The sequence below is a fragment of the Quercus suber genome, unplaced genomic scaffold, assembly GCF_002906115.3.
Source record: "Quercus suber isolate HL8 unplaced genomic scaffold, Cork oak 2.0 scaffold_463, whole genome shotgun sequence".
NCBI lineage: Eukaryota > Viridiplantae > Streptophyta > Magnoliopsida > Fagales > Fagaceae > Quercus > Quercus suber.
In genome coordinates this window covers 257,355-265,789 of record NW_027069914.1, presented here as the reverse complement: position 1 = coordinate 265,789, position 8,435 = coordinate 257,355, and the positions used below count along the sequence as shown (strand labels likewise).

Sequence of the window (8,435 nt, the reverse complement as noted above, 5' to 3'; positions counted from 1 at the left end):
AGAATTTAATTGCAATCCAATTTTGTGCCAAGTGTTCTTCTAATTGCTCTATAATTTGATGCCAAGTGCATTCAAATTTTAAATGCACTCTAATTTCATGCCAAACGTAATTCCAACTATACTCCATTTTCACAATAGTTATATTTATATTCAACTTCATGCATATAAATTTAGAAAATATACCCAAAAAAAAAAATCAATTCTAATTTATTATGCTTCAATGTAATATTTTGAATGTTTACGATTTACTTTATAAAAAAAATTTAATGTGTATCATCTATTACTTATTAGGAAAAAAACATAATGAATGTGTGTGTCTAACTGTCACGATGAATTTTTATTGTAGGTATACAAGGGACAAAATTGGGAAATGCCCCGTTTGAGCAAAAAAAACAGTATTATGCCCTCTTTTTCAAACTAAATAGGGAAATGCCCCTCTTTTGAAAATCGAGTTTCTCAAAATCAATTTAGGCCCTATAATGGCGTTTTTTAGGAGTCTATAGTGACGTTTTTAGGACCTATAGTGGCGATTTTTAACTCGATTTATATGAAATCGAGTTATAGGTAAAAAAAATTAAAAAAATTGCCTATAACTCGATTTTATGAAAGTCGAGTTACAAAACGTCACTATAAGTCCTGAAAATGTCACTATAGGTCCTTAAAAACGCCGCTATAGGGCTCCAGAATTTTTTTTTTTAATAACTCGATTTTAAGAAAATCGAGTTACAAAAGAGGGGCATTTCCCTATTTAGTTTGAAAAAAAGGGCATAATGCTACTTTTTTTGCTCAAACGAGGCATTTCCCAATTTTGTCCGGTATACAACGGTTATAAGCTAGTGACTATATACTCTAACATATGAATTTTAAATTATACTCCATGAATGGAAATTCATGTGGATAAATTTAAATAATAAAACTAGCAACTCATACTTTATTATTTATAAATCTCTTTTGAATTCAAAACATAATTTCTAACATAAACTTATAATCAAACATAACCATGGGCTATTAATATATAAAAGTAATCTAATCACTCTTATGTTTAGTTCATTTGAACAAGTTCTTTTGGAAGAAAAATACCTTTTTAGTCATTATATCTCACGATATTTCATTTTGGTCCTCATATCTTAACAACTTTGAATTTGATCCTTGTATTTTTTAATTTATTGTCATTTTGGTTTATCTTAGAAACGAAAAAAGTTTATGTAGCTAAAAGAATGCACAGGTAGCCTAGCACATATGGTAAATAAAATAATAATAAAAATTAATTACCATTTTAAAATGCCACATCATCATCTAAAAAAAACCATAAAAGAAAAGAAACGAAAAAATAGAATGATTTTTTAAAGAAAAATAAATTAGATGAATTAAAAAAAAAGTTATTACACCCTAGAACCATGTATGTAATTAAAATTAATTAAAAGGGAAACTTATATTCTTTGACTTATTAATGGTGTCAATTAATAATTGGCATTGTGTTCAACTTCGGATTCGTTGATAATCTGGAGTGGAAAGCTGTGATGCTACTTAGCTTAAAGAAGCAAATAAAGTTAGTCATTATGCAAATACAATACCTTGGATAAATAATATTGAACCCCAAAAAATTTCAGAATCTTTGAGGGAGTTCGTTGCATGACGTAATCTATTACAATTGCTCAAAAAGTTGAACTCCTAGAGTGTTCTTATCATTTGCTGTTTGATCTATAATTGGACTCATTTCAAATCTTTATATTTATCTAAAAATGTGGACACTAGGACTATGCCACAAGGTCATGGCTTTGAGCAAAATTTCTAAGGGATATTTGCTTTATTATGTGCTATAACAAACATTTTGTTATGCTCGTGTTGTCCAATTAATATCTGTCATATTTTTTTCTCTTTTTATTTGGTTGTTATGCAAGACTATGTATATATTAAGATAATTAATTAATATATCTTTATAAATATCTTTCCTTTGTCATCTATCATTCCTTTTTATAATCACAATGATCAAAATTGGATCATATGTTCACTTCAATGGTATTCGAAAACCTTTTTGAGAGATCCCAAAGGTAAGAACCAAGCCCTAAAGAACTATAGCGCTATGTATACCAAAGAGATGGTGGCGGTATTGTCCTAAACTTTTCTTACGCTTTCTTCACAAACTCGTTTGCTATGAGGTAAAACTATTATTCTCCTTCACTTTTTTATTTCTATCTTTGTGGGTTTACTGTTCTCTTGTTGTTAGGTCTTGCGTAAAATTTCAGATCTTTATCAATCAAGGAGATCTGGGAGGAATCGAAGACTAAGTGATTGGGTTTTGCAAGTGTTTAGGTTTAAATTGTTATTGTAGAAACTTAAACCTTTTTTTTTTTTTTACTCTCTATTTAATTTAAACATAATATCTAGTATAAACATATATTTAGACATAATCATATGTTTAATTATTTTTTTTTAGTGCATTTGAGCATATATTCTCTTGAACTCTACTACACACTAAAAACTAAAAATACTGAAAACTTTTTTGCATGAACCAAAGTTCACGCAATGATTTTTACTTTAGAAAACATCATGTAAATGAAAATTTTCAAAGAAAAAGTTGAACAAAAATATGAATAAGTTTATATTGACTACTATTATATTTGATATCATTGAGTGAGTTCGTGAAATCAAAATACTCGTGCTCTACTTGACTCTATTTTGTTGTGTATTGTGTATAACTAGTATGTAACCCGTGCGGAATGGATATATTATTAATCATGAGTTTATTCATGTTTAAAAGGCTTAGTTAAGTCTAAATTCATATTATTAACCAGAAAATTTCATTAACAAAACTTAGCAGTATATATATATATGTATATATTATTTGTTCCATTTTTGTGGTTTGAAAATGATATTTATGTGCAAATGGAAGTTGTCGATGACAATGAGTGGTGGGGTAAGATAGAACAAATGAAAGGAGGAGAGGAAGAGGAGATGATAATTAAGCACAATTTCAGTCGAGCAGGATAGCAAACCTTATATGATATGACTTGTACCTTAATTCAGTTTTCACATCACATATGTACTTTCATTCTCCAATAGACCTTTTGGAGGAACATATGAAATGAGCAACCACCACTTTTATTGCTTCCATTGTGCTCAAATGAGTTTGAATGAAGGGAATTCTCTAGAATGCTTCTCTATTTTGCATGTAAAAATGCAATATCTTCAAAGCAATTAAAACTTGACTTACTTTGACATCATAACTTAAAAATAAAAGGAAACAAATAATAACAATTTATTACAGTGGAAATCATTTAGAAAATAGTGCAAATATATCCAAATGAGTTGGTATAACATCATTGTCTAAACATTTGGAACTAATCTTCAAAGTCGAGTCAGTACATTGAGGAGGATATTCATCCAGGGTTTGTTGTAAATAATATTATGATGGGATATTTGGTCTTAATCTTTGAGGGCCTATTTCTAATAAGCCACCTGAAAATTAAGCGAATCCAAAATATCACTGTAAAAAATAGTTATATCACCGAATTTGTCAGGAGTTTGATGAAACCTAGCACAAAAAATTAACACAATGATTACATAATGGCAAGGTAATAGGTCTGTAATTTAGATAATATATAAACCATCAAGAAAATATATTAAAAGACAACCTTTATAAAGAATAGTCCTTTTTGACTCATCTCTATTAAGTATTAATAGTATTATTACAAACTCATATAATGTGTCCTCTCCTATAATTCCAATTCACATGAAAACTGCTCTAGGTATTATAAGTTCTATTGCAATTTTGTTACAAAACTGATTTGGAAGCTGAATTATGATGCCATGCATAGCTGGTCGGCAAGTCCACATCAATGAACAACAGAAATGTACTTAATGTCTAGTAGTATAGATCGTTGTGAATTAAGTTCAATGCATAATTAACCATTATTCCTCACTAAAACAATCACAATAAACAGGACCCAAAAAGATCTAACCTTGGCAACTGAATCCAATACAATTGACACAAAAAAGTGTAGATAACATTAGATATCCATGCCCATCATTGTAAATTCAATTCAATATATAATTAATCAAACACCCATTAACCATTATTCCTCACATAAACAAACCCAATAAAAAAAGAAAAGAAAAACACACACACACACACACACACACACACACACACACACACACATTTATAAAATTTATACTTGGACTATGGCTTGCATATTACACTTTGCAGTGGAGTGCTCTACAGTTTTGGCTTTCAATAGTCTACCCTTTACTAATCTCACTAACAATCTGCAAAGGTCATTTTATTTTTAAAGCATTTACTAATTTGTTCCAAGCAAGAACCTACAAAAAATGATACACAGAAACAAACCTAAGTAAAAAAATTTTTACAAACCACATAAAAGCTTAAAACACACAAATCTAAAACTTACATGACAATTTCAAACACCATATCTGCTATTCCAAGGAACCAGAATGAATCACACCAAACTAAAACCTATATGACAATATTAGTTAGAGCCTTTGAAGTATGTATCATAATTTGTGTGAGGGTATGAAGAAGCATATAAAAAGTTAAAATAAAAGAAATATCTCTTATTGTTTCTATAGATTAAACCCAATTTATGACCACTTTTAACCCCATTCCTCCCCTTTTCTCTTTTGGGTATTACAAAAAGTATTGGAAAATTTTAGTCCACAACATTCTCATAAACTAAACATAATTTCACAAATGATGATTTAAAAAATGGAATATTATACAGGAACTCCTTATATTGCCTAATTGTGCTAAGAGCTAATATATCCTGAATTGAACAATAACTTAAAACAATATATTAAAGCAATCAAAATATAATGCACACACAATAAACATGATAAATCAACTCTAGCATTTATGAAATCACCCAACAGGAAAATCTCACAGATTTGTGTAAAATCAAGTCTTGATAGTGACAAATTTACAATCAATATTGTGGTATCCAAAACCATTGTCGTTGTCCCACATGCTAACACATACAAAACAGTAAGAGCTTTTGTGTCCACATGGTCTTTTCTACATTAAGTAACATGGTCTTTCATTTTTCATCCTCTCATAACTAACACAATTTAAAATAATGAAAATCTTCTTCAATTTTCATCCAATTATGACTGCTAAGCCTTAATAAATGATTTTGTAAATTATTCAAAGTATTAATTAACATGCAAATATTTTCTACATTAGATACCATATCCATATGCTTAACTTAAATTTAGAAATACCCTTTTCCTGAGTAGATCTTATTTATACAATTAAAGTATAATTACTTCAAATTCGTTAGACTACAAAGTACAAAGAGGCCAAACACAAATATGAATAAGGATTTCCTAAACTCTACATCACAAAATGCAATACCACTTCCAAAATGACAATAAAATGTGACATGTAGGTTAGGAATTTAAAATTAAAAAAAAAAAAAAAACTGACTTTTCTTGGTTTTCTCTTTTAATATGTACATGTGTCAGAATTATAAGCATGATTTTCTCCTAACTTGGCAGCACCTCCTCCTATTACCTATGCTATGCATGGGGTACCCTTCTATTCAAAGAAACCATCTCTAGATAGATGCTAAGATTCGAAAATATTTGACCCAATACACTAACATATTCCATAAAGTTTCAATTCCTATGAAAATCAAATGCCTTTATCTAATATTTGAAATTCCTAGGAAGAGAGAGAGAGAGAGGATAGATACAGCCAGTTTATGGTATATTAATAAATGTCCAATTCCATGCAAACCAAGAAAAGAAGACAAATTGGACTTCAACCAAAAGGTTCTCTCCATTACACTAAGCAGGAAAAGAAATGATAAAAAACAGCTATTCACATGTATTTAATCATGACATATTTAGTAATCATGTGCCTTGTGTAGATGATTTAATGAATAATACAATTTAATAGATGTAGGTGGTCATCTAAATCATTATGTAATGTAATTGATTGGCAGAGATTCCTTCAAACAAATTTGGCAGAAAAGTTGTCCAAGAAATAAGGTAGCATATTCTAGCAAATACAATTGCAAAAAGAGCACCAGAACAAATGAAAAGCTTTGCAGTTCTCCATTGTTGAGAAACTGAAGCACCACTTCAAAAACCATCAAAAGCTTTTTAATTTCTCAAAGCTTTTCTAATCAATCTAATGAATCACAAAGTCAAGCAAAAACCAAAAGTTAGCATCTTGTTATATTTTAATAATTTTCCTCACACTTTTAACAGCAATTGAGAGACTACAAATGCCTACTTTTGGATCAGCACAACAACAATGTAAGAAAAGGGAAAATGGAAAGTTTGAAGGGAGGATTTTCAGGCTTGTCATGATTCTTCTCATAGCAATTAGTTTTTAAAGGATCAAATGTGTTAGTCCAACTCAAAGACAGCATAACTTCAAGTTCAATAATATGATGGTCATTTTATTACCAATAAGAACTGTCCTAAACATTAAGAACTTCCAAACAAACTCAATGGTATTGGACATCCTTCGAAATGACCACATCCTTCAAATGAACCATATTTATTATTTAAGAAAACTTGCTAATAAAGTTATTATGATTTATGAAACCACTTGCAATTATGATAGCATCACACAATAAATTTTAAAATTTCAATCATAATTGATAAAAAAGATAACCAAAAAAAAAAAAGCCTACTCAGACAAATTCCAGCAAGGGAATTCCACAATTGGCTGGAGTTTCAATCGTCCATCTAAAACATACATGGGAAGAAAAATACAATTTTTCTCCCATTTCCATTGAAAAATCAATACATAAAAACTAAAAAAAAAAGAGGGTTAAAAAATTGAACGAATCTCACCTAGATTCTTCAGTTGGAATATTATTCCAATATCTTCAATCACCTATCCCGCTGATTGCTAACCCTTTTGAAGCAATGGACAAACAAACACCACCTATTCTTTTATGCAGCCAAACTCTATGCATAAAGCCAATTTTTCAACAAATCCATCAGAAACAGATCTATATCAAGAAAATCATATAATATGAATAATCCAAACAGGAAATAAGCCAGAGAACCATATTAGGGAGGTACCAAAACTTTGTCACAACAAAACTAAATAATTTTATTCCCCTCTCAATTAATTAAAATAAAGTCTAAGATTCCTAAATTAAAATTTATTTTCTACCCCTTATTTTCTCAAAACCTAATAAACAAAAACCCCATCACAGGGCCGTATTTATTTCCTAATAAACGAAAACCTCATCTCAACCAATCAAAAACCATATCTAAAAGCTCGAAACTTTTAATTTTCACACACTTTCTCAGCACCCAAACAAAAGACAAACACACACATAGAGATAGAGAGAGCAATACCTTAGTACAATCATCGAATACTTTCCAAAGAAGAACTTCATAATTTGAGGGCAACTTCAATTCCCAGAATTAGAGACCCTAGAAAGGAAAAAAAAAAAAAAAACTATGAACTCAGATATTAGAAAACAGGGAAAGGCTTAGTGATTTCTGTAATCCAAAATAGGAAAAAAACATATCGAAAAATTGAGAAACCAAACATTTTCATGGAGAACCCAAAAACCCAAAACAAAAAGGAATCAAAACTAAGATGAAAAGCCAAAACTAAAATCAAAAAATTTTTTTTTTTGTAATTTCTGTAAGTTAAAAAAAAAAAAAAACTATCCTATCAAAGAATTATTAAAAAAAAAAAAAAAATCAAATTTCATACCTAAATGTTATTAAAAAATAAAAATTTCATACCTAAATCTAAAAAGGGGGAAAGAATGTACTGCGCCAGTTCTAATAATCTGATGGTGGCAGCGACATTCACGAACACTATCTCTGTATCCCTCTCAAATCTCAATCATTCTGTGTTTTAAAAACCTGAAACAAAAACAAATCAAATCTAAACCTATCCAATAGGAAAACTCAAATAAAAGTAGCCATTGATACCGAGAGATTCTTCTGAAATTCCATAGCATTCATTGAAGAAGAGGGGAGCTGTATATTGAAGGAGAGGAAGGATTTTGGGTTTTGATTATTGTAGAAGGGGAGGTGAACCTGAAAATATGCAGGTGTGATTATTGTGGAAGAGCAGAATGTTTTATTTAGCCAAAAAAAAAGAAAAGAAAAAAAAAGCACAGTGTTTTTTTAAAATGAAAGTGAGCGTAATTACACCTGATCCCACTTAATTTTAGACAAATGGAGGAAATTAGGCTCTAATTTCATATTGAAATTGGTATTGTCCTTGTTTCTCGAAAAAAAAAAAAAAATGGTGTTGTCAATACCCTGTTATAACTTCAACCAAATTTCCAAGGGCTACTACTGCAGCAAGGGCATATTGAATAATTAATTTGAAAATAGAAATATCTATACCAACTTGCATGTTGAAACATGTTATTGTCATTTTGATTTGGTTAAACATGTGTTAAAAAAGAGGAGCCACCACTATGAGA

At 29.7% G+C, this 8,435-nt stretch overlaps 1 long non-coding RNA gene across 1 annotated transcript; it reads right to left on the bottom strand.

The window, feature by feature from the left end:
* Positions 1-3,247: 3,247 nt before the first annotated feature.
* LOC136062882 (uncharacterized) lies at positions 3,248-8,087 on the bottom strand. Its single transcript, XR_010624619.1, has 4 exons — positions 7,741-8,087; positions 7,342-7,419; positions 6,826-6,942; positions 3,248-3,535 (listed from the first exon to the last, which is right to left on the bottom strand). It is a non-coding gene; the product is annotated as an uncharacterized LOC136062882 (long non-coding RNA).
* Positions 8,088-8,435: the final 348 nt, after the last annotated feature.